Here is a 25,000-nt window from a genome sequence, read left to right on the forward strand (position 1 = left end):
ACAAGGGGAGGAAGCAAGGAAAAGAGATGGAAAGAGAGATCGACAGCTGGCACAAGGGGAGGAAGCAAGGAAAAGAGATGGAAAGAGAGAAAGAGAGATCGACAGCTGGCACAAGGGGAGGAAGCAAGGAAAAGAGATGGAAAGAGAGAGAGATCGACAGCTGGCACAAGGGGAGGAAGCAAGGAAAGAGATGGAAAGAGAGAGAGAGAGAGAGATCGACAGCTGGCACAAGGGGAGGAAGCAAGGAAAAGAGATGGAAAGAGAGAAAGAGAGATCGACAGCTGGCACAAGGGGAGGAAGCAAGGAAAAGAGATGGAAAGAGAGAAGGAGAGATCGACAGCTGGCACAAGGGGAGGAAGCAAGGAAAGAGATGGAAAGAGAGAAGGAGAGATCGACAGCTGGCACAAGGGGAGGAAGCAAGGAAAGAGATGGAAAGAGAGAGAGAGAGAGAGATCGACAGCTGGCACAAGGGGAGGAAGCAAGGAAAGAGATGGAAAGAGAGAAGGAGAGATCGACAGCTGGCACAAGGGGAGGAAGCAAGGAAAGAGATGGAAAGAGAGAGAGAGAGAGAGATCGACAGCTGGCACAAGGGGAGGAAGCAAGGAAAAGAGATGGAAAGAGAGAAGGAGAGATCGACAGCTGGCACAAGGGGAGGAAGCAAGGAAAGAGATGGAAAGAGAGAGAGAGAGATGGACAGCTGGCACAAGGGGAGGAAGCAAGGAAAGAGATGGAAAGAGAGAGAGATGGACAGCTGGCACAAGGGGAGGAAGCAAGGAAAGAGATGGAAAGAGAGAAGGAGAGATCGACAGCTGGCACAAGGGGAGGAAGCAAGGAAAGAGATGGAAAGAGAGAGAGAGAGAGAGATCGACAGCTGGCACAAGGGGAGGAAGCAAGGAAAGAGATGGAAAGAGAGAGAGAGAGAGATGGACAGCTGGCACAAGGGGAGGAAGCAAGGAAAAGAGATGGAAAGAGAGAAAGAGAGATCGACAGCTGGCACAAGGGGAGGAAGCAAGGAAAAGAGATGGAAAGAGAGAGAGAGAGATCGACAGCTGGCACAAGGGGAGGAAGCAAGGAAAAGAGATGGAAAGAGAGAAAGAGAGATCGACAGCTGGCACAAGAAGGCAACTCGGCCATTTCTTGAAGCCCAACTGAGCCTCGGGGGTCCGGGGTGCAGGCTTCAAACCTGCGGCTGACTCGCGTCAGAGTGGTTCGACTCCACCTGGTGGGCGGAGGAGGGAGGCAGGAGGCCGCATGAAAGAGTTATGGGAGAAATGAGTCGAAGTTTCTGTTACCCTTCATCCTGAAACGATTAATTAACAGAAATAATCGAGGGAAGAAATTTCTCACTCTGGTGTAAGGGAAGAGAGTTCGATCCTTTTCCAAACTGGAGGATGTATCTTTAAATCTAGTTCCTCAGTGATGCATTTAAGCAGACGACTGGCATTTAACTTAAGTATAAAGAAGAATTATGATAGTTTTTTATATTCTTCCATTTATTTTTTTATTTTTATATCTTCTGTTTCATACAGAGGATACCTTCCTTAGCTCACTATCTCTCTCACTTTCAGGTCCGTTTTGTTATGAAAAGTGTCTCGGTTTCTTTCATCATAGATTTAAATGTATTGCACTTCGTATTATCTTTTCGAAGAATATCTATCAATTGGTGAGTTTCTGTTACTCAGTACTTTATATTCTTAGTATACCCTGCAGCGTACAAGTGGTAAATAGTACTATATTATGATCATCGTAAGGTAAACAAAAGATACAAATGATATTGGGAATATTACCTCACGCAATAAGAACAGTATTGCCAATGTGCACTAATATTGTCAAGGATCCCTCACAGAGCACCTGCTCTATAAGGTCTGCGTTCACCAGTCACGTTAAATGTATAAGTACGGTAGGTATTTGCAGAATTATTCTCATATATATATATATATATATATATATATATATATATATATATATATATATATATATATATATGTATATATGTATATATACATACATATATATACATACATATAATATATATATATCTAAAGAAAGGAATATTTACGTGTTTTTCATAAATATTCTCCACAATCCGTTACCCCCGGACCCCGAGGCTCGGTTGAGCGCTTAAATGGTCGTTCCGTTGCTTTCTTATGCTACCTATCTTTCTTTCTAAAAATAAAGCCCTTGTAACAAATGAGATAAAGTATATGATCTTGATCTTGAATTTACAACTGTCTCTACCTTTTACTTTTCTTCTCTTTCTCTCGCTTACAAGAAGCAGTAAGAGGTAAACGTGAGCAGGAAGAGGGCCATGTTTAACCTGGATTGGCCATGTTTCTATATGTCTTGGGAAACATGGAACATATGATTAAACTGATAACTAATTATTGGTGATAACTGCATGTAAGTCATAAAAGATATGATGCAAATATGTGTGGTTAGAAAGGCTGTAAAGGTCGCCGCAGTAAGGATAATTAATGTAAAGATAACAGTGAAAGAAAGAAAGAAAACATTGATGCAAAATCATATATTTTTATTCAAGCTTTTTTTTATTATTATTATATTTCGACCTAAAGAGACATGGCGAGATTTTTGTGGAATAGATACATACGATATTTATTGTGGAAAATAATTGGCACTAAAATGCGAACCCTCCACCGTCTGAGTGCCAAGCCGTGGGAGACAAAGACAGGTTTCCTGGAAATAAACAGTAGAAAAAATGTGTAGATTTACAGAGTGGCAGAATGATAAATTTACGCACCCATCTGGAATAAACAAATAGATAGATAAATAGAAAGAGAGAGAGAGAGAGTAGAGAGAGAAAGAGGGGGAGAGGGAGAGGGAGAGAGAGAGAGAGGGAGAGATAGAGACGGGAGGGGGGGGGGGGGATAACCAGGTGGCTCAAGTAGGCGCATCGGCCACTCTTTGACCGCCCAACTGAGCCTCGGGGGTCCGGGGTGCAGGCTTCAAACCTGCGGCTGACTCGCGTCAGAGTGGTTCGACTCCACCTGGTGGGCGGAGGAGGGAGGCAGGAGGCCGCACGGGGGATTTATGGGAGAAACGAGTCGAAATTTGTATTTTTCTTCTCACTAAATCCTTCAAAGATAAATAATTGAGGTAAGAAATTACTCAGACTGCCTTGAGGGAAGCGAGTTCGCGCCTCTCCCAAGCTGGAATCGATGTCATTTTTGAAAAGGGAGGAGGTGGGAGGCAGGGGGCCACATCAGAGGGCTAATGGAGCTAAGCATTGTTTATCCCCCCCCCCCACCACCACCACCACCAAAAGATTCTGTGACAAATAATAGAGGGAATATATTCCTCAGAATGATGTAAATGAAGGGAGTTCGAATCTCCACCGGATTGTGGAAGATATCTATAAATAAAAACTTTGCGAATGCGCAATCTACTCCTTACGCTCGAACTCAGTTAATATTCATTTCTTTTGATATATGCACATATAGATACATACATAAATATATATATATATATATATATATATATATATTTATTTATATACATGTGTATGTAAATACCCTACAGCAATTAACCATTTGAAAATATAGACAATGTAATCTTAAAGAAGAAATCATACATCACAATAAACTAATAAACGGATGCGAGGATTGTGATATATGAAAGGATTAAGCAAAATGGGGTAGAGTAATTCTGCAAATACCTACCACACTTAACGTGACTGGTGAAAGCAGACCTCAAGGAACAGGTGTACTATGAGGGATCCTTGACAATACTATTGTACACTGACAATGCTGTTCTTATTGTGTGTGGTAAATATTCCTCATATTATTTGTTGTATGAAGAAATATATATATATATATATATATATATATATATATATATATATATATATTTTTTTTTTTTTTTTTTTTATCCAAGATACGCATTGCATCTATTATAATACTAAAGGATACGAAAACAGACCATATTACCATTTGTAAACTGCAGGGTTGTACCAAGAATATAAAGTACTGAGTAACAGAAACTCATCAATTGATAGATATTCTTCATAAAGATAATACGAAGTGCAATACATTTAAATCTATGATAAAAGAAACCGAAATACTTTTCATAACAAAACGGACCTGAAAGAGAGGGAGAGAGAGTGAGCTAACGAAGGTATCCTCTTTTTAAAACAGAGGATATGAAAATATAAATAGAAATGGGAGAATATAAATAACTATCATAATTCTTCTTTATGTTTAAACGTCAGTCGAAATGCTTAAATGCATAATTGAGGAAATACATTTATACAGAAATAACATCTTCCAGTTTGGAAAAGGATCGAACTCTCTTCCCTTACGCCAGAGTGAGAAATTTCTTCCCTCGATTAGATCTGTTAATTAATAGTTTTAGGATGAAGGATAACATAAACTTCGACTTATTTCTCGCATAAATCCTCCGTGCGGCCTCCTGCCTCCCTCCTCCGCCCACCAGGTGGAGTCGAACCACTCTGACGCGAGTCAGCCGCAGGTTTGAAGCCTGCACCCCGGACCCCCGAGGCTCAGTTGGGCGATCAGAGAGAGGCCGATGCACCTTCTTAAGCCACCTGGCTATCATTTCCTCTTCTCTCTCTTTCTCTCTCTCTCTCTTTCTATTTATCTATCTGTCTGTCTATTCCAGATGGGTGCGTAAATTTATCATTTTACCACTCTGTATCTAGAGATCCTTTCCTGTAAATCTACACATTTTTTCTACTGTTTATTTCCAGGAAACCTGTGTTTCTCTCCCACGGCTTGGCACTCAGACAGTGGATGGTTCGCATTCTAGTGCCAATTATTTTCCACAATAAATATCATATGTATCTATTCCACTAAAATCTCGCCATGTCTCTTTAGGTCGAAATATAATAATAATAATAAAAAAAGCTTGAATAAAAATATATCATAGCTTTGCACTAATGTTTTCTTTCAAATATCACTTATCATTTCATTAGTTATCCTTACTGCGGCGACCTTTACGCCCTTTCTATTTACACATATTTCCATCATGTATCCGACATGCAGTTATCACCAATAATTAGTAATCAGTTTAATCATATGTTCCATGTTTCCCAAGACACATCGAGACGTGGCCAATCCAGGCTAAACATGGCCCTCTTCCTGCTCACATTTACTACTTACTGAAAAGTAAGTAGTAAATGAAAAGTAATAGGTAGAGACAGTTGTAAGTTCAAGATCAAGATCATATACTTTATCTCATTTGTTACAAGGGCTTTATTTTTAGAAAGCAAGATAGGTAGCATAAGAAAGCAACGGAACGACCATTTAAGCGCTCAACCGAGCTTCGGGGGTCGGGGTTCCCGGACTGTGGAAAATATTTATGAATAAAATCACGTAAATATTCCTTTCTTTTGATATATATATGTATGTATATGTATATATATACATATATATACATATGTATATGTATGTGTGTGTATATATACATATATATGTATATATATATATATATATATATATATATATATATATATATATATATATATATATACAGTATATATGGCAGAGTAATTCTGCAAATACCTACCCACATATTTTATACATTTAACGTGACTGGTGAACGCAGACCTCAAGGATCAGGTGCTCTGTGAGGGATACTTGACAATATTGTTCTTATTGCATGAAGTAAATATTTCCAATACCATTTGATGTATCATTTGTTTGTTTTACGATGAGCAAAGTATAGCACTACGATATTTTTTGTATCAAAGATACACTATTGCATCTATTGCAATACTAAATGATACGAAAACAGATCGTATTACCATTTGTACGCTGCAGGGTTGTACTAAGAATATAAAGTACTTAGTAACAGAAACTCACCAATTGATAGATACTCTTCGTAAAGATAATGCGAAGTGCAATACATTTAAACCGAAACACTTTTCATAACAAAACGAACCTCAAAGAGAGGGAGAGAGAGTGAGCTAACGATAGCATCCTCTTTATGAAACAGAAGATATGAAAATAGAAAAAAAGAAATGGGAAAATATAAAAAATCATAATTCTTCTTTATGCTTAAATGTCAGTCGACTGCTTAAATGCGTCATTGAGGAACTAGATTTAGAGAGAAATTACATCCTCCAGTTTGGAAAAGGATCGAACTCTCTTCCTTTACGCCAGAGTGAGAAATTTCTTCCCTCGATTATTTCTGTTATTAATAGTTTTAGGATGAAGGGTAACACAAACTTCGTCTCATTTCTCCCATAAATCCTCCGTGCGGCCTCCTGCCTCCCCCCTCCGCCCACCAGGTGGAGTCGAACCACTCTGACGCGAGTCAGCCGCAGGTTTGAAGCCTGCACCCCGGACCCCCGAAGCTCAGTTGGGCTTCAAGAAATGGCCGAGTTGCCTTCTTGTGCCAGCTGTCCATCTCTCTCTTTCTCTTTCCATCTCTTTTCCTTGCTTCCTCTCCTTGTGCCATCTGTCGATCTCTTTCTCTCTTTCCATCTCTTTTCCTTGCTTCCTCCCCTCGGTCTTCTTTCGGATCTCAGGCGGTGGCCGACTTTCTCTCTCTTTCTCCCTCCTTCCTCTCTTTCTTTTTTCTCACTAGCGTGTGTTTGGTAATACCGTCTGTTTTGATGTGACTTTTATAATCCTATTTCCTTATGTATCCAAAAGGAAGGATATAATACCATATACAATACTTTATTCTGCATAGTAGTAAAAGATAGTCATATCACAAACATAATATTGTTAATATCACATATTCCATTCCCTTTTATACCGAGGTCTTTCACTTTCTATAATATCAAAATTTATGTTTCATTCTTGTAAAAATAAAAAGAGAGAAAGAAAATCATTTATACGCAAGACGACTGACACTTTCAGGGTTCGAACCCCATTAGGACTATCAGTTGCACTGTGGGAAAACATGACTGTCATATTTCAGTGTGCTTACGTTCAAACAATCTTTAAAAGTGGTGCTTTTGATCATACAACTAGTGATATATTTTGTTTTATTATAACATCGTATTACTCTAACTTTGAGATTTACAATGAGTTCATTGAAATTTACCACATGCAAATCAATACCAAATTCGGATTTCATTACAGATTTTTTCTACAGTCGTATAAAAAATAATGACAGTGGTAGTATCTTTACTACGACATAACAAAGATGATTTCTCACACAGAAAGAGTGACAGCACTTCACACTTAATTTTCAGTCGTGTTTATGATTAAATGTGAGGATTTACTCTCGCGTTTCGTCTTTTCACTTTTCTCATTTGTAAATCCCACTTTATCGTTTCATGGATTGCGTTTTGCATGATCACCATTGTTGTTTGTTACATTGGTAGTATTTTGTTCCTTGCATCTGGTTACCATTTCATCAGATGATTAATTTCCCTTGAATGATTTTACTGTTTCGGTTCATAGCAGGTCGGTTAGACTCCAGTGAGATAAGGGGTTCCCTCTTCTTACTACAGAAGTCATATACCAAGAAAAAGGAAATTATCAAATATGAACAAGTTTGATTATAATCCTTTATACTTTGATTATAATCCTCAATAAATGCCCGTGCAATGCACCATTGATGAAGTGGCTTTTAAAACATGACATCGATTCCAGCTTGGGAGAGGCGCGAACTCTCTTCCCTCAAGGCAGTCTGAGTACTTTCTTCCCTCAATTATTTCTGTCTTTGAGTGATTTAGTGAGAAGAAAAATACAAATTTCGACTCGTTTCTCCCATAAATCCCCCATGCGGCCTCCTGCCTCCCTCCTCCGCCCACCAGGTGGAGTCGAACCACTCTGACGCGAGTCAGCCGCAGGTTTGAAGCCTGCACCCCGGACCCCCGAGGCTCAGTTGGGCGATCAGAGAGTGGCCGATGCGCCTACTTAAGCCACCTGGCTATCACCCCCCCCTCCCGTCTCTCTCTCTCTCTCCCCCCCCCTCTCTCTCTTTCTATTTATTTATTTATCTATTCCAGATGGGTGCATAAATTTATCATTCTACCACTCTGTTTCTAGAGATCCTTTCCTTGTAAATCTACACATTTTTCTACTGTTTATTTCCAGGAAACCTGTCTTTCTCTCCCACGGCTTGGCACTCAGACGGAGGGTTCGCATTCTACTGCCAATTATTTTCCACAATAAATACTGTATGTATCTATTCCACAAAAATCTCGCCATGTCTCTTTAGGTCGAAATATGATACAAAAAGATCTTGAATAAAAATACACCATAGCTTTGCACTAATGTTTTCTTTCAAATATCACTGTTATCTTTGCATTAGTTATCCTTACTGCGGCGATCTTTATGGCTTTTCTAATCACACATATTTGCGTTATATCTTTTATGACTTATATGCAGTTATCACCAATAATTAGTAATCAGTTTAATCATATGTTCCATGTTTCCCAAGACATAGAGACATGGCCCTCTTCCCGCTCACGTTCACTACTTACTGCTTCTTGTGTGTGATAGAAAGAGAAGGAAAGTAATAGATAGAGACAGTTGTAAATTCAAGATCAAGATCATATACTTTATCTCATTTGTTACAAAGGCTTTAGTTTTAGAAAGGATAGATAGCATAAGAAACGTAACGATCATTTAAGCGCTCAACCGAGCTTCGGGGTCCGGGGGTACCGGATTGTGGAGAATATTTATGAAAAAACACGTAAATATTCCTTTCTTTTGATATATATATATAATATATATTTACATATATATATTCATATATATGTGTGTATATGTATATATATGTATATATATATGTATATATACATATATAAATGTATATACATACATATATATGTATGTATGTGTATATACATAGGAGAGTAATTCTGCAAACACCTACCACACTTATTATACATTTAACGTGACTAGTGAAAGCAGACCTCAAGGAACAGGTGCTCTGTGAAGGACCCTTGACAATATTAGTGCGCATTGGCAATACTGTTCTTATTGCGTGTGGTAATATTCCCAATATCATTTGTTGCATCTTTTTTTTTTACCTTACGATGGTCATATAGTACTATTTACCACTTGTAGGCTGCAGGCTTGTACTTAGAATATAAAATACTGAGTAACAGAAACTCACCAATTGATAGTGTGTTCTTCGTAAAGATAATACAAAGATTAACACATTTAAATCTATCCTGAAAGAAACCGAGACACTTTTCATAACAAAACGGACCTGAAAGAGAGGGAGCGAGAGTGAGCTAACGAAGGTATCCTCTTTATGAAATTAGAAAAGAAATGGGAGAATAATAAAAAAAAAGAAAAAGAAAAAAAAAAACTATCATAATTCTTCTTTATACTTTAATGTCAGTCGACTGCTTCAATGCATCATTGAGGAAATACATTTATACAGAAATAACATCCTCCAGTTTGGTAAAGGATCGAACTCTCTTCCCTTACGCTAGAGTGAGAAATTTCTTCCCTCGATTATTTCTGTTCATTAATAGTTTTAGGATGAAGGATAACAGAAACTTCGACTCATTTCTCCCATAAATCCCCCATGCGGCCTCCCGCCTCCCTCCTCCGCCCACCAGGTGGAGTCGAACCACTCTGACGCGAGTCAGCCGCAGGTTTGAAGCCTGCACCCCGGACCCCCGAGGCTCAGTTGGGCGATCAGAGAGTGGCCGATGCGCCTACTTAAGCCACCTGGCTATCATTTCCTCTTCTCTCTCTTTCTATTTATCTGTCTGTATATTCCAGATGGGTGCGTAAATTTATCATTCTACCACTCTGTATCTAGAGATCCTTTCCTGTAAATCTACACAATTTTTCTACTGTTTATTTCCAGGAAACCTGTCTTTCTCTCCCACGGCTTGGCACTCAGACAGTGGATGGTTCGCATTCTAGTGCCAATTATATTCCACAATAAATATCGTATGTATCTATTCCACTAAAATCTCGCCATGTCTCTTTAGGTCGAAATATAATAATAATAATAAAAAAAGCTTGAATAAAAATATATCATAGCTTTGCACTAATGTTTTCTTTCAAATATCACTTATCATTTCATTAGTTATCCTTACTGCGGCGACCTTTACGCCCTTTCTATTTACACATATTTCCATCATGTATCCGACATGCAGTTATCACCAATAATTAGTAATCAGTTTAATCATATGTTCCATGTTTCCCAAGACACATAGAATAGTGGCCAATCCAGGCTAAACATGGCCCTCTTCCTGCTCACATTTACTACTTACTGAAAAGTAAGTAGTAAATGAAAAGTAATAGGTAGAAACAGTTGTAAGTTCAAGATCAAGATCATATACTTTATCTCATTTGCTACAAGGGCTTTATTTTTAGAAAGAAAGATAGGTAGCATAAGAAAGCAACGGAACGACCATTTAAGCGCTCAACCGAGCTTCGGGGGTCGGGATTCCCGGACTGTAGAAAATATTTATGAATAAAACCATGTAAATATTCCTTTCTTTTGATATATATATATATATATATATATATATATATATATATATATATACATATATATGAATATATATATGTATATGTATATATATACATATGTATATGCATGTGTGTGTATATATGCATATATATATATATATATATATATATATATATATATATATATATATATATATATATATATATATATATATATGTAGTGAACACAGACCTCAAGGAACAGGAGCTCTATGAGGGATACTTGACAATATTGTTCTATTGCGTGAGGTAAATATTTCCAATACCATTTGATGTATCTTTTGTTTGTTTTACGATGAGTAAAATATAGCACTAGGATTTCTTTCTTTTTTTCCTTTTTTTTTTGTATTAAAGATACACATTGCATCTATTACAATACTAAATGATACGATCGTATTATCATTTGTAGGCTGCAGGGTTGTACAAAGAATATAAAGTTACAGAAACTCATCAATTGATAGATATTCTTCGTAAAGATAATACGAAGTGCAATACATTTAAATCTATGATGAAAGAAACCAAGTCACTTTTCATAACAAAACGGACCTGAAAGAGAGGGAGAGAGGGAACTAACGAAGGTATCCTCTTTATGAAAATAGAAAAGAAATGGGAAAATAAAAAGATAAAAAAATAAAAATAAAAACTACCATAATTCTTCTTTATGCTTAAATGTCAGTCGACTGCTTCAATGCATCATTGAGGAAATACATTTATACAGAAATTACATCCAGTTTGGAAAAGGATCGAACTCTCTTCCCTTACGCCAGAGTGAGAAGTTTCTTCCCTCGATTATTTCTGCTAATTAATCGTTTTAGGATGAAGGATAACATAAAGTTGGACTCGTTTCTCCCATAAATCCCCCATGCGGCCTCCTGCCTCCCTCCTCCGCCCACCAGGTGGAGTCGAACCACTCTGACGCGAGTCAGCCGCAGGTTTGAAGCCTGCACCCCGGACCCCCGAGGCTCAGTTGGGCTTCAAGAAATGGCCGAGTTGCCTTCTTGTGCCAGCTGTCGATCTCTCTTTCTCTCTTTCCATCTCTTTTCCTTGCTTCCTCCCCTCGGCCTTCTTTCGGATCTCAGACGGTGGCCGACTTTCTCTCTCTTTCTCCCTCCTTCCTCTCTTTCTTTTTCTCTCACTAGCGTATGTTTGGTAATACCGTCTGTTTTGATGTGACTTTTATAATCCTATTTCCTTATGTATCCAAAAGGAAGGATATAATACCATATACAATACTTTATTCTGCATAGTAGTAAAAGACAGTCATATCACAAACAGAATATTGTTAATATCACATATTCCATTCCCTTTTATACCGAGGTCTTTCACTTTCTACAACATCAAAATTTATTTTTCATTCTTATAAAAACAAATGAAAAGAAAGAAGAGCATTTATACACAAGACGACTGACACTTTCAGGGTTCGAACCCCGTTAGGCCTATCAGTTGCGATGTGGGAAATTATGACTATCAAACAATGATATATATTTCAGTGTGCCAACGTTCAAACAATCTCTGAAAGTGATGCTTTTGATCATACAACTGGCGATATATTTTGTTTAGTATTATATTACTCTAACTTTGAGATTTACAATGAGTTCATTGAAATTTACCACATGACGTGCAAATCAGTATGAAATTTAGATTTCACTACAGATTTTTTTTTACAGTCGTATAGATAATTATGGCGACAGTGGTAGTATTTTTACTATTGCACAATATAACAAAGATGATTTCTCACACAGAAAGAGTGACAGCACTTCACACTTAATTTTCAGTCGTGTTTATAATTAAATGTGAGGATTTACTCTCGCGTTTCGTCTTTTCACTTTTCTCATTTGTAAATCCCACTTTATCGCTTTATGGATTGCGTTTTGCATGATCACTATTGTTGTTTGTTACACTGGTAGTATTTTGTTCCTTGCATCTGGTTACCATTTCATCATTTCATTTCCCTTGAATGATTTTACCGTTTCGGTTCATAGCAGGTCGGTTAGACTCCAGTGAGATAAGGGGTCCCCTCTTCTTACTACTGATGTTATATACAAAGAAAAATGAAATTATCCAATATGAAGAAGTTTGATTGTAAGCTTTTATACTTTGATTATAATCCTTTATAAATGGCCATGCAATGCACCACTGATGAAGTGGCTTTTAAAACATGACATCGATTCCAGCTTGGGAGAGGCGCGAACTCCCTTCCCTCAAGGCAGTCTGAGTAATTTCTTCCCTCAATTATTTGTCTTTGAGTGATTTAGTGAGAAGAATAAATACAAATTTCGACTTGTTTCTCAAAAGAATCCCCCATGCGGCCTCCTGCCTCCCTCCTCCGCCCACCAGGTGGAGTCGAACCACTCTGACGCGAGTCAGCCGCAGGTTTGAAGCCTGCACCCCGGACCCCCGAGGCTCAGTTGGGCGATCAGAGAGTGGCCGATGCGCCTACTTGAGCCACCTGGCTATCATTTCCTCTTCTCTCTCTTTCTCTCTTTCTCCCCCCCCTCTCTCTCTCTCTTTCTCTCTCTTTTTATCTATCTATCTGTCTATTCTAGATCGGTGGTACGTAAATCTATAATTCTACCTCTCTGTATCTGGAGATCCTTTCCTGTAAATCTACACAATTTTCCTGCTGTCTTTCTCTCCCACGGCTTGGCACTCAGACGGTGGAGGGTTCGCATTCTAGTGCCAATTATTTTCCACAATAAATATCGTATGTATCTATTCCACAAAAATCTCGCCATGTCTCTTTAGGTCGAAATATAATGAAAAAAGCTTGAATAAAAATATATCATAGCTTTGCACTAATGTTTTCTTTCAAATGTCACTGTTATCATTTCATTAGTTATCCTTACTGCGGCGACCTTTACGCCCTTTCTATTTACACATATTTCCATCATGGATCCGACATGCAGTTATCACCAATAATTAGTAATCAGTTTAATCATATGTTCCATGTTTCCCAAGACACTAAGAAACGTGGCCAATCCAGGTTAAACATGGCCCTCTTCCCGCCCACGTTTACTACTTACTGCTTCTTGTGTGTGAGAGAAAGAGAAGAAAAGTAATAGGTAAAGACAGTTGTAAATTCAAGTTCAAGATCTTATACCTTATCTCATTTGCTACAAGGGCTTTATTTTTAGATAACAAATAAAGAGAAAGAAAAGCATTTATACACAAGACAACAGACACTTTTAGGGTTCGAACCCCATTAGGCCTATCAGTTGCGCTGTGGGAAAACATGACTGTCAAACAATCATACATATTTCAGTGTGCCTACGTTCAAACAATCTCTGAAAGAGATGCTTTTGATCACACAACTGGCGATATATTTTGTTTTATTGTAATAACATCATATTACTCTGAGATTTACGATGAGTCCATTGAAAATTATCACATGACGTGCAAATCAGTATCAAATTCAGATTTCATTACAGATTTTTTTCTACAGTCGACAAACATACAATGGTAGTATCTTTACTGCACGACATAAAAAAGATGACTTCTCACACAGAAAGAGTGACAGCACTTGACACTTATTTTCAGTCGTGTTTTTGATTAAATGTGAAGATTTACTCTCCCGTTTCGTCTTTTCACTTTTCTCATTTGGAAATCCCACTTTATCGTTTCATGGATTGCGTTTTGCATGATCACCATTGTTGTTTGTTACATTGGTAGTATTTTGTTCCTAGCATCTGGTTACCATTTCATCATTTCATTTCCCTTGAATGATTTTACCGTTTCGGTTCATAGCAGGTCGGTTAGACTCCAGTGAGATAAGGGGTCCCCTCTTCTTACTACTGATGTTATATATAAAGAAAAAGGAAATTATTCAATATGAACAAGTTTGATTATAAGCCTTTATACTTTGATTATAATCCTTTATAAATGGCCATGCAATGCACCATTGATGAAGTGGCTCTTAAAACATGACATCAATTCCAGCTTGGGAGAGGCGCGAACTCGCTTCCCTCAAGGCAGTCTGAGTAAATTCTTACCTCAATTATTTCTGTCTTTGAGTGATTTAGTGAGAAGAATAAATACAAATTTCGACTCGTTTCTCCCATAACTCTTTCATGCGGCCTCCTGCCTCCCTCCTCCGCCCACCAGGTGGAGTCGAACCACTCTGACGCGAGTCAGCCGCAGGTTTGAAGCCTGCACCCCGGACCCCCGAGGCTCAGTTGGGCGATCAGAGAGTGGCCGATGCGCCTACTTAAGCCACCTGGCTATCATTTCCTCTTCTCTCTCTTTCTCTCTCTCTCCCCCCCCTCTCTCTCTTTCTATTTATCTATCTGTCTGTCTATTCCAGATGGGTGCGTAAATTTATCATTCTACCACTCTGTATCTAGAGATTCTTTCCTGTAAATCTACACATTTTTTCTACTGTTTATTTCCAGGAAACCTGTCTTTCTCTCCCACGGCTTGGCACTCAGACAGTGGAGGGTTCGCATTCTAGTGCTAATTATATTCCACCATAAATATCGTATGTATCTATTCCACAAAAATCTCGCCATGTCTCTTTAGGTCGAAATATGATAATAATAATAATAAAAAGCTTGAATAAAAATATATCATAGCTTAGCATCAATGTTTTCTTTCAAATATCACTGTTATCTTTGCATTAGTTATCCTTACTGCGGCGACCTTTACGCCCTTTCTGTTTACACATATTTGCATCATGTATCTGACATGCAGTTATCACCAATAATTAATAATCAGTTTAATCATATGTTCCATGTTTCCCAAGACACATAGAAACGTGGCCAATCCAAGATAACACGGCCCTCTTCCCGCGCACGTTTACTACTTACTGCTTCTTGTGTGTGAGAGAAAGAGAAGAAAATTAATAGGTAGAGACAGTTGTAAATTCAGGATCAAGATCATATACTTTATCTCATTTGTTACAAGGGCTTTATTTTTAGAAAGCAAGATAGGTAGCATAAGAAAGCAATAAAACCACGTAGATATTCCTTTCTTTTGATGTATATATATATATACATATATATATATATACATATGTATATGTATATATATATATATATATATATATATATATATATATATATATATATATATATATATATATATATATATATATGGGAGAGTAATTCTGCAAATACCTACCCACACTTTTTATATATTTAACGTGACTGGTGAAAGCAGACCTCAAGGAACAGGTGCTCTGTAAGGGATCCTTGACAATACCATTGTACATTGACAATGCTGTTCCTGTTGCGTGTGGTAAATATTCCCAATATTATTTGTTATATCTTTTATTCGTTTTACTACGAGCAAAATAGTATTAATATCTTTTTTATTTTTATCAAAGATACACATTGCATCTATTACAATACTAAAGGATACGAAAACAGACCATACTACCATTTGTAGGCTGCAGGGTTGTATTAAGAATATAAAGTACTGAGTAACAGAAACTCACCAATTGATAGATATTCTTCGTAAAGATAATACGAAGTGAAATACATTTAAATCTATGATGAAAGAAACCGAGACACTTTTCATAACAAAACGGACCTGAGAGAGAGAGAATGAGATAAGTAAGGTATCCTTTTTATGAAACAGAAGATAAGAAAATAGAAAAGAAAATGGAAGAAAAGAAAATAATCTATCATAATTCTTCGTTACGCTTAAATGTTAGTCGAATGCTTAAATGCGTCATTGAGGAGATAAATTTATACAGAAATAACATCCTCCAGTTTGGAAAAGGATCGAACTCTCTTCCCACATGCCAGAGTGAGAAATTTCTTCCCTCGATTACTTCTGTCAATTAATCGTTTTAGGATGAAGGATAACATAAACTTCGACTCCTTTCTCCCATAAATCCCCCATGCGGCCTCCTGCCTCCCTCCTCCGCCCACCAGGTGGAGTCGAACCACTCTGACGCGAGTCAGCCGCAGGTTTGAAGCCTGCACCCCGGACCCCCGAGGCTCAGTTGGGCTTCAAGAAATGGCCGAGTTGCCTTCTTGTGCCAGCTGTCGATCTCTCTTTCTCTCTTTCCATCTCTTTTCCTTGCTTCCTCCCCTCGGCCTTCTTTCGGATCTCAGACGGTGGCCGACTTTCTCTTTCTTTCTCCCCCCTTCCTCTCTTTCTCTCTCACTAGCGTGTGTTTGGTAATACCGTATGATTTCATATGACTTTTATCATCCTATTTCCCTATGTATCCAAAAGGAAGGATAGAATACCATATACAATACTATATTCTGCATAGTAGTAAAAGACAGTCATATCACAAACAGAATATTGTTAATATCACATATTCCATTCCCTTTTATACCGAGGTTTTCCACTTTCTATAACATCAAAATTTATGTTTCATCCTTATAAAAATAAAAAGAGAGAAAGAAAATCATTTATACGCAAGACGACTGACACTTTCAGGGTTCGAACCCCATTAAGCCTATCAGTTGCGCTGTGGGAAAACATGACTGTCAAACAATGATACATATTTCAGTGTGCCTAAGTTCAAACAATCTTTGAAAGTGATGCTTTTGATCATACAACTAGTGATATATTTTGTTTTATCATAGTAACTTCATATTATTCTAACATTGAGATCTACAATGAGTTCATTGAAATTTACCACATGCAAATCAGTACCAAATTCGGATTTCATTACAGATTTTTTCTACAGTCGTATAGATAATCATGACGGCAGTAGTAGTATCTTTACTACTGCACAACATAACAAAGATGATTTCTCACACAGAAAGAGTGACAGCACTTCACACTTGTTTTTCAGTCGTGTTTGTGATTAAATGTGAAGATTTACTCTCCCGTTTCGTCTTTTCACTTTTCTCATTTGGAAATCCCACTTAATCGTTTCATGCATTGCATTTTGCATGATCACCAATGTTGTTTGTTACGTTGGTAGTATTTTGTTCCTTGCATCTGGTTATCATTTCATCAGATGATTAAATTCCCTTGACTGATTTTACTGTTTCGATTCACAGCAGGTCGGTTAGACTCCACTAAGATAAGGGGTTCCCTCTTCTTACTACAGTCATATACAAAGAAAAAGGAAATTATCAAATATGAACAAGTTCGATTATAATCCTTTATACTTTGATTATAATCCTCAATAACTGCCCGTGCAATGCACCATTGATGAAGTGGCTTTTAAAATATGACATCAACTCCAGCTTGGGAGAGGCGCGAACTCCCTTCCCTCAAGGCAGTCTGAGTAATTTCTTCCCTCACTTATTTCTGTCTTTGAGTGATTTAGTGAGAAGAAAAATACAATTTTCGACTTTTTTCTCCCATAAATCCCCCATGCGGCCTCCTGCCTCCCTCCTCCGCCCACCAGGTGGAGTCGAACCACTCTGACGCGAGTCAGCCGCAGGTTTGAAGCCTGCACCCCGGACCCCCGAGGCTCAGTTGGGCGATCAGAGAGTGGCCGATGCGCCTACTTGTGCTACCTGCTTATCCCCCCCCCCCCCCCACCCCCACCCCGTGTCTCTCTCTCCCTCTCCCTCTCCCTCTCCCCCTCTTTATCTCTCTCCTCTCTCTCTTTCTATTTATCTATCTATCTGTCTATTCCAGATGGGTGCGTAAATTTATCATTCTACCACTCTGTATCTAGAGATCCTTTCCTGTAAATCTACACAATTTTTCTAATGTTTATTCCCAAGAAACCTATTTTTCTCTCCCACGGCTTGGCACTCAGGCGGTGGAGGGTTCACATTCTAGTGCCAATTATATTCCACAATAAATATCGTATGTATCTGCACCACAAAGAAATCTCGCCATGTCTCTTTAAGTCGAAATATAATAAAAAATAAAACTTGAATAGAAAAATACACCATAGCTATGTATCTACGTTTTCTTTCAAAGATCACTGTTGTCTTTGCATTAGTTATCCTTATTGCGGCGACCTTTACGCCCTTTCTAATCACACATATTTGCATCATATCTTTTATGACTTACATGCAGTTATCACCAATAATTAGCAATCAGTTTAATCATATGTTCCATGTTTCCCAAGACACATAGAAACGTGGCCAATCCAGGTTAAACATGGCCCTCTTCCTGTTCACATTTACCTCTTACTGCTTCTTGTGTGTGAGAGAAAGAGAAGAAAAGTAATAGGTAATTGTAATTTCAAGATCAAGCTCATATACTTTATCTAATTTATTACAAGGGCTTTATTTTTAGAAAGAAAGATAGGTAGCATAAGAAAGCAACGGAACGACCATTTAAGCGCTCAACCGAGCTTCGGAGTCCGGGATACCGGATTGTGGAAAATATTTATGAATAAAACCACGCAAATATTCCTTTCTTTGGATATATATATTAATATATATATATATACATATGCATATATATACTGTATATACATATGCATATATATACATATATATACATATGTATATGTATATATATATATATATATATATATATATATATATATATATATATATATATATATATATGGGAGAGTAATTCTGCAAATACCTACCCACACTTTTTATACATTTAACGTGACTGGTGAAAGCAGACCTCAAGGAACAGGTGCTCTGTGAGGGATCCTTAACAATACTATTGTACATTGACAATGCTGTTCTTATTGCGTGTGGTAAATATTCCCAATATTATTTGTTGTATCTTTTGTTTGTTTTACGACGAGCAATATAGTTTTATCTTTTTTTTTTTTTAAATCAAAGATACACATTGCATCTATTACAATACTAGAGGATACGTAAACAGACCATACTACCATTTGTAGGCTGCAGGGTTGTACTAAGAATATAAAGTACTGAGTAACAGAAACTCACCAATTGATAGATATTCTTCGTAAAGATAATACGAAGTGAAATACATTTAAATCTATGATGAAAGAAACCGAGACACTTTTCATAACAAAACGGACCTGAGAGAGAGAGAGAGAGAGTGAATGAGATAAGTAAGGTATCCTTTTTATGAAACAGAAGATAAGAAAATAGAAAAGAAAATGGAAGAAAAGAAAATAATCTATCATAATTCTTCGTTACGCTTAAATGTTAGTCGAATGCTTAAATGCGTCATTGAGGAGATAAATTTATACAGAAATAACATCCTCCAGTTTGGAAAAGGATCGAACTCTCTTCCCACATGCCAGAGTGAGAAATTTCTTCCCTCGATTACTTCTGTTAATTAATCGTTTTAGGATATCATAAACGACTCCTTTTTACCATGACTCCTCCATGCGGCCTCCTGCCTCCCTCCCCCGCCCACCAGGTGGAGTCGAACCACTCTGACGCGAGTCAGCCGCAGGTTTGAAGCCTGCACCCCGGACCCCCGAGGCTCAGTTGGGCTTCAAGAAATGGCCGAGTTGCCTTCTTGTGCCAGCTGTCGATCTCTCTCTCTCTCTTTTCATCTCTTTCCTTGCTTCCTCCCCTTGTGCCAGCTGTCCATCTCTCTCTCTCTCTTTCCATCTCTTTTCCTTGCTTCCTCCCCTTGTGCCAGCTGTCGATCTCTCTCTCTCTCTTTCCATCTCTTTCCTTGCTTCCTCCCCTTGTGCCAGCTGTCGATCTCTCTGTCTCTCTCTTTCCATCTCTTTCCTTGCTTCCTCCCCTTGTGCCAGCTGTCGATCTCTCTTTCTCTCTTTCCATCTCTTTCCTTGCTTCCTCCCCTTGTGCCAGCTGTCGATCTCTCTTTCTCTCTTTCCATCTCTTTCCTTGCTTCCTCCCCTTGTGCCAGCTGTCGATCTCTCTGTCTCTCTCTTTCCATCTCTTTCCTTGCTTCCTCCCCTTGTGCCAGCTGTCGATCTCTCTCTCTCTCTCTTTCCATCTCTTTCCTTGCTTCCTCCCCTTGTGCCAGCTGTCGATCTCTCTCTCTCTCTTTCCATCTCTTTCCTTGCTTCCTCCCCTTGTGCCAGCTGTCGATCTCTCTCTCTCTCTTTCCATCTCTTTCCTTGCTTCCTCCCCTTGTGCCAGCTGTCGATCTCTCTCTCTCTCTTTCCATCTCTTTTCCTTGCTTCCTCCCCTTGTGCCAGCTGTCGATCTCTCCTTCTCTCTTTCCATCTCTTTCCTTGCTTCCTCCCCTTGTGCCAGCTGTCGATCTCTCTCTCTCTTTCCATCTCTTTTCCTTGCTTCCTCCCCTTGTGCCAGCTGTCGATCTCTCTCTCTCTCTTTCCATCTCTTTCCTTGCTTCCTCCCCTTGTGCCAGCTGTCGATCTCTCTCTCTCTCTTTCCATCTCTTTCCTTGCTTCCTCCCCTTGTGCCAGCTGTCGATCTCTCTCTCTCTCTTTCCATCTCTTTTCCTTGCTTCCTCCCCTTGTGCCAGCTGTCGATCTCTCTCTCTCTCTTTCCATCTCTTTCCTTGCTTCCTCCCCTTGTGCCAGCTGTCGATCTCTCTCTCTCTCTTTCCATCTCTTTCCCTTGCTTCCTCCCCTTGTGCCAGCTGTCGATCTCTCTCTCTCTCTTTCCCTTGCTTCCTCCCCTTGTGCCAGCTGTCGATCTCTCTCTCTCTTTCCATCTCTTTTCCTTGCTTCCTCCCCTTGTGCCAGCTGTCGATCTCTCTCTCTCTTTCCATCTCTTTTCCTTGCTTCCTCCCCTTGTGCCAGCTGTCGATCTCTCTCTCTCTTTCCATCTCTTTCCTTGCTTCCTCCCCTTGTGCCAGCTGTCGATCTCTCTTTCTCTCTTTCCATCTCTTTTCCTTGCTTCCTCCCCTTGTGCCAGCTGTCGATCTCTCTCTCTCTCTCTTTCCATCTCTTTCCTTGCTTCCTCCCCTTGTGCCAGCTGTCGATCTCTCTCTCTCTCTTTCCAACTCTTTTCCTTGCTTCCTCCCCTTGTGCCAGCTGTCGATCTCTCCTTCTCTCTTTCCATCTCTTTCCTTGCTTCCTCCCCTTGTGCCAGCTGTCGATCTCTCTCTCTCTCTTTCCATCTCTTTCCTTGCTTCCTCCCCTTGTGCCAGCTGTCGATCTCTCTCTCTCTCTTTCCATCTCTTTCCTTGCTTCCTCCCCTTGTGCCAGCTGTCGATCTCTCTCTCTCTCTCTTTCCATCTCTTTCCTTGCTTCCTCCCCTTGTGCCAGCTGTCGATCTCTCTCTCTCTCTTTCCATCTCTTTTCCTTGCTTCCTCCCCTTGTGCCAGCTGTCGATCTCTCTCTCTCTCTCTCTTTCCTTGCTTCCTCCCCCTGTGCCAGCTGTCGATCTCTCTCTCTCTCTTTCCATCTCTTTTCCTTGCTTCCTCCCCTTGTGCCAGCTGTCGATCTCTCTCTCTCTTTCCATCTCTTTCCTTGCTTCCTCCCCTTGTGCCAGCTGTCGATCTCTCTCTCTCTTTCCATCTCTTTTCCTTGCTTCCTCCCCTTGTGCCAGCTGTCGATCTCTCTCTCTCTTTCCATCTCTTTCCTTGCTTCCTCCCCTTGTGCCAGCTGTCGATCTCTCTCTCTCTTTCCATCTCTTTTCCTTGCTTCCTCCCCTTGTGCCAGCTGTCGATCTCTCTCTCTTTCCATCTCTTTTCCTTGCTTCCTCCCCTTGTGCCAGCTGTCGATCTCTCTCTCTCTCTTTCCATCTCTTTCCTTGCTTCCTCCCCTTGTGCCAGCTGTCGATCTCTCTCTCTCTCTTTCCATCTCTTTTCCTTGCTTCCTCCCCTTGTGCCAGCTGTCGATCTCTCTCTCTCTTTCCATCTCTTTCCTTGCTTCCTCCCCTTGTGCCGCCTCTCGATCTCTCTCTCTCTTTCCATCTCTTTCCTTGCTTCCTCCCCTTGTGCCAGCTGTCGATCTCTCTCTCTCTTTCCATCTCTTTTCCTTGCTTCCTCCCCTTGTGCCAGCTGTCGATCTCTCTCTCTCTTTCCATCTCTTTTCCTTGCTTCCTCCCCTTGTGCCAGCTGTCGATCTCTCTCTCTCTTTCCATCTCTTTTCCTTGCTTCCTCCCCTTGTGCCAGCTGTCGATCTCTCTCTCTTTCCATCTCTTTCCTTTTTGCACCCCTTGTGCCAGCTGTCGATCTCTCTCTCTCTCTTTCCATCTCTTTCCTTGCTTCCTCCCCTTGTGCCAGCTGTCGATCTCTCTCTCTCTTTCCATCTCTTTCCTTGCTTCCTCCCCTTGTGCCAGCTGTCGATCTCTCTCTCTCTTTCCATCTCTTTCCTTGCTTCCTCCCCTTGTGCCAGCTGTCGATCTCTCTCTCTCTCTTTCCATCTCTTTCCTTGCTTCCTCCCCTTGTGCCAGCTGTCGATCTCTCTCTCTCTTTCCATCTCTTTCCTTGCTTCCTCCCCTTGTGCCAGCTGTCGATCTCTCCTTCTCTCTTTCCCTTGCTTCCTCCCCTTGTGCCAGCTGTCGATCTCTCTCTCTCTTTCCATCTCTTTTTTTCTTGCTTCCTCCCCTTGTGCCAGCTGTCGATCTCTCTCTCTCTTTCCATCTCTTTCTTTGCTCCCCCTTGTGCCAGCTGTCGATCTCTCTCTCTCTCTCTTTTCCTTGCTTCCTCCCCTAGTGCCAGCTGTCGATCTCTCTCTCTCTTTCCATCTCTTTTCCATGCTTCCTCCCCTTGTGCCAGCTGTCGATCTCTCTCTCTCTCTCTCTCTTTCCATCTCTTTTCCTTGCTTCCTCCCCTTGTGCCAGCTGTCGATCTCTCTCTCTCTTTCATCTTTCCTTAGTTCCTCCCCTTGTGTCAGCTGTCGATCTCTCTTTCTCTTTCCGTCTCTTTTCCTCGCTTCCTCCCCTTGTGCCAGCTGTCGATCTCTCTCTCTTTCCATCTCTTTTCCTTGCTCCTCCCTGTGCCAGCTGTCGATCTCTCTCTCTTTTCCTATCTTTTCCTTGCTTCCTCCCCTTGTGCCAGCTGTCGATCTCTCCTTCTCTCTTTCCATCTCTTTTCTTTTCCTGCTTCCCTGCCAGCTGTCGATCTCTCTCTCTCTTCATCTTTTCCTTGCTTCCTCCCCTGGCCAGCTGCCATCTTTCTCTCTTTCATCTCTCTTGCTTCCTCCTCTTGTGCCAGCTGTCGATCTCTGTTTCTCTCTTCCCTTGCTTCCTCCTTGTGCCAGCTGTCGATCCCTCTCTCTTTCCATCTTTTCCTTTCCCCCTGTGCCAGCTGCCGATCTCTCTTTCCATCTCTTTTCCTTGCTTCCTCCCCTTGTGCCAGCTGTCCATCTCTCTTTCTCTCTTTCCATCTCTTTCCTTGCTTCCTCCCCTTGTGCCAGCTGTCGATCTCTCTCTCTCTCTTTCCATCTCTTTCCTTGCTTCCTCCCCTTGTGCCAGCTGTCGATCTCTCTCTCTCTTTCCATCTCTTTTCCTTGCTTCCTCCCCTTGTGCCAGCTGTCGATCTCTCTCTCTCTTTCCATCTCTTTCCTTGCTTCCTCCCCTTGTGCCAGCTGTCGATCTCTCCTTCTCTCTTTCTATCTCTTTTCCTTGCTTCCTCCCCTCGGCCTTCTTTCGGTGGCCGACTTTCTCTCTCTTTCTCCCTCCTTCCTCTCTCTCTCTCTCACTAGCGTGTATTTGATAATACTGTCTGTTTTCATGTGACTTTTATCATCCTATTTTCCTATGCATCCAGAAGGAAGAAAGAAAGCTATTATGTTTAATATTCTACATTTAAGTGAAGAGTATATGATCCATTTCCTTTGATATCGAAGTCTTTCACTTTCTATAAGATCAAAATCTATGTTTCTTTCTTAAAAAAAAAAAAAAAAAAAAATGAAGATAGGGAATAACATTTTATACACAAAATGATTGACATATATATACGGATGGTAATGCAACCGGTTTATTTAAAGGATTTCTTACGCAGATACAGATATATCTATTTATTAAAATCTCAAGTTATTCCCAAGATTACTCCACCCGGCGCTATTCCTGCATTCTGCAACCCATAAGTGTCGAATCATTGTAATAAATGAAATAAAGTATATGATTGCGAGCTTGAATTTGCAGCTGTCTTTTAATATAAATCTTTATATAGACTTGATTCACATATGAGAAATGCGAGGATATATGCACATAGGAATAGTAACAAATGGGAATGAAATATATAGATTAAAATCATGACATATATAAAGGAACTTATACAGGAGTGATGGCATAATAATAGCGAGTGCCATGTTACAGTCTCTCTTTCTTTTAGTTCTGGAGTGAATAAGAATCACAACCACACACATACAGAAAATGCAATTTCTCCTTGAAATAATAAAGCTTACGACAAAGGTGCAGACAGAATAATCAAAGAAAAATACCAGTCACAATGTGTGAAAAAATATATACAAATAAACAAGAACAAGATGAAAAATCTATATCCAAGCGTATTGTTTGTTTCAGTCGTACATTGTTCGTGCTCTTTCCTCCCTCCCTCTCACCCTCTCACAGCAATTGTTTGTTTATCCTCTGGAAGGTTATTTTCGTTCGAGTGGACACACGCTGATTGTCTTCCCTTTAATCTCAAGTACAAGGGATATGGAGTGCAAAGAAGAGAGAAAGAAGAAAATATGGAACAAGGAAAGACTGATCAGTTTGTATCTTTACTTCGTGTTGGAGACTGTTCTTTTTGCAGTCTTGTATATAAGGTCAAGGGGCAATGCATATTGATTAGGACTATCGTTAGCCTTATTTGCCCTACGCGTTGTTTTAAAGGTCACACCGAAATCATTACATTACTAAATACGTGTTTGTAAA

At 39.8% G+C, this 25,000-nt stretch overlaps 12 non-coding genes across 12 annotated transcripts; 2 read left to right on the forward strand and 10 right to left on the reverse strand.

The window, feature by feature from the left end:
• Nucleotides 1–1,142: 1,142 nt before the first annotated feature.
• On the forward strand, nucleotides 1,143–1,229 carry TRNASTOP-UCA (transfer RNA opal suppressor (anticodon UCA)). The gene has a single exon. It is a non-coding gene; the product is annotated as a tRNA-Sec (tRNA).
• Nucleotides 1,230–2,928: 1,699 nt separating this feature from the next.
• TRNASTOP-UCA (transfer RNA opal suppressor (anticodon UCA)) lies at nucleotides 2,929–3,015 on the forward strand. The gene has a single exon. It is a non-coding gene; the product is annotated as a tRNA-Sec (tRNA).
• Nucleotides 3,016–4,439: 1,424 nt separating this feature from the next.
• Nucleotides 4,440–4,526, reverse strand: TRNASTOP-UCA (transfer RNA opal suppressor (anticodon UCA)). Its single transcript has one exon. It is a non-coding gene; the product is annotated as a tRNA-Sec (tRNA).
• A 1,729-nt stretch (nucleotides 4,527–6,255) lies between these two features.
• On the reverse strand, nucleotides 6,256–6,342 carry TRNASTOP-UCA (transfer RNA opal suppressor (anticodon UCA)). Its single transcript has one exon. It is a non-coding gene; the product is annotated as a tRNA-Sec (tRNA).
• A 1,395-nt stretch (nucleotides 6,343–7,737) lies between these two features.
• TRNASTOP-UCA (transfer RNA opal suppressor (anticodon UCA)) lies at nucleotides 7,738–7,824 on the reverse strand. Its single transcript has one exon. It is a non-coding gene; the product is annotated as a tRNA-Sec (tRNA).
• A 1,677-nt stretch (nucleotides 7,825–9,501) lies between these two features.
• TRNASTOP-UCA (transfer RNA opal suppressor (anticodon UCA)) lies at nucleotides 9,502–9,588 on the reverse strand. Its single transcript has one exon. It is a non-coding gene; the product is annotated as a tRNA-Sec (tRNA).
• A 1,716-nt stretch (nucleotides 9,589–11,304) lies between these two features.
• Nucleotides 11,305–11,391, reverse strand: TRNASTOP-UCA (transfer RNA opal suppressor (anticodon UCA)). The gene has a single exon. It is a non-coding gene; the product is annotated as a tRNA-Sec (tRNA).
• A 1,354-nt stretch (nucleotides 11,392–12,745) lies between these two features.
• Nucleotides 12,746–12,832, reverse strand: TRNASTOP-UCA (transfer RNA opal suppressor (anticodon UCA)). The gene has a single exon. It is a non-coding gene; the product is annotated as a tRNA-Sec (tRNA).
• Nucleotides 12,833–14,509: 1,677 nt separating this feature from the next.
• On the reverse strand, nucleotides 14,510–14,596 carry TRNASTOP-UCA (transfer RNA opal suppressor (anticodon UCA)). Its single transcript has one exon. It is a non-coding gene; the product is annotated as a tRNA-Sec (tRNA).
• A 1,685-nt stretch (nucleotides 14,597–16,281) lies between these two features.
• TRNASTOP-UCA (transfer RNA opal suppressor (anticodon UCA)) lies at nucleotides 16,282–16,368 on the reverse strand. The gene has a single exon. It is a non-coding gene; the product is annotated as a tRNA-Sec (tRNA).
• A 1,355-nt stretch (nucleotides 16,369–17,723) lies between these two features.
• On the reverse strand, nucleotides 17,724–17,810 carry TRNASTOP-UCA (transfer RNA opal suppressor (anticodon UCA)). Its single transcript has one exon. It is a non-coding gene; the product is annotated as a tRNA-Sec (tRNA).
• Nucleotides 17,811–19,633: 1,823 nt separating this feature from the next.
• TRNASTOP-UCA (transfer RNA opal suppressor (anticodon UCA)) lies at nucleotides 19,634–19,720 on the reverse strand. The gene has a single exon. It is a non-coding gene; the product is annotated as a tRNA-Sec (tRNA).
• Between the last annotated feature and the right edge of the window lie 5,280 nt (nucleotides 19,721–25,000).

This window comes from Penaeus japonicus, unplaced genomic scaffold, assembly GCF_977035675.1.
Source record: "Penaeus japonicus unplaced genomic scaffold, GWHDUDI00000001_assembly GWHDUDI00000028, whole genome shotgun sequence".
Classification (NCBI taxonomy): domain Eukaryota; kingdom Metazoa; phylum Arthropoda; class Malacostraca; order Decapoda; family Penaeidae; genus Penaeus; species Penaeus japonicus.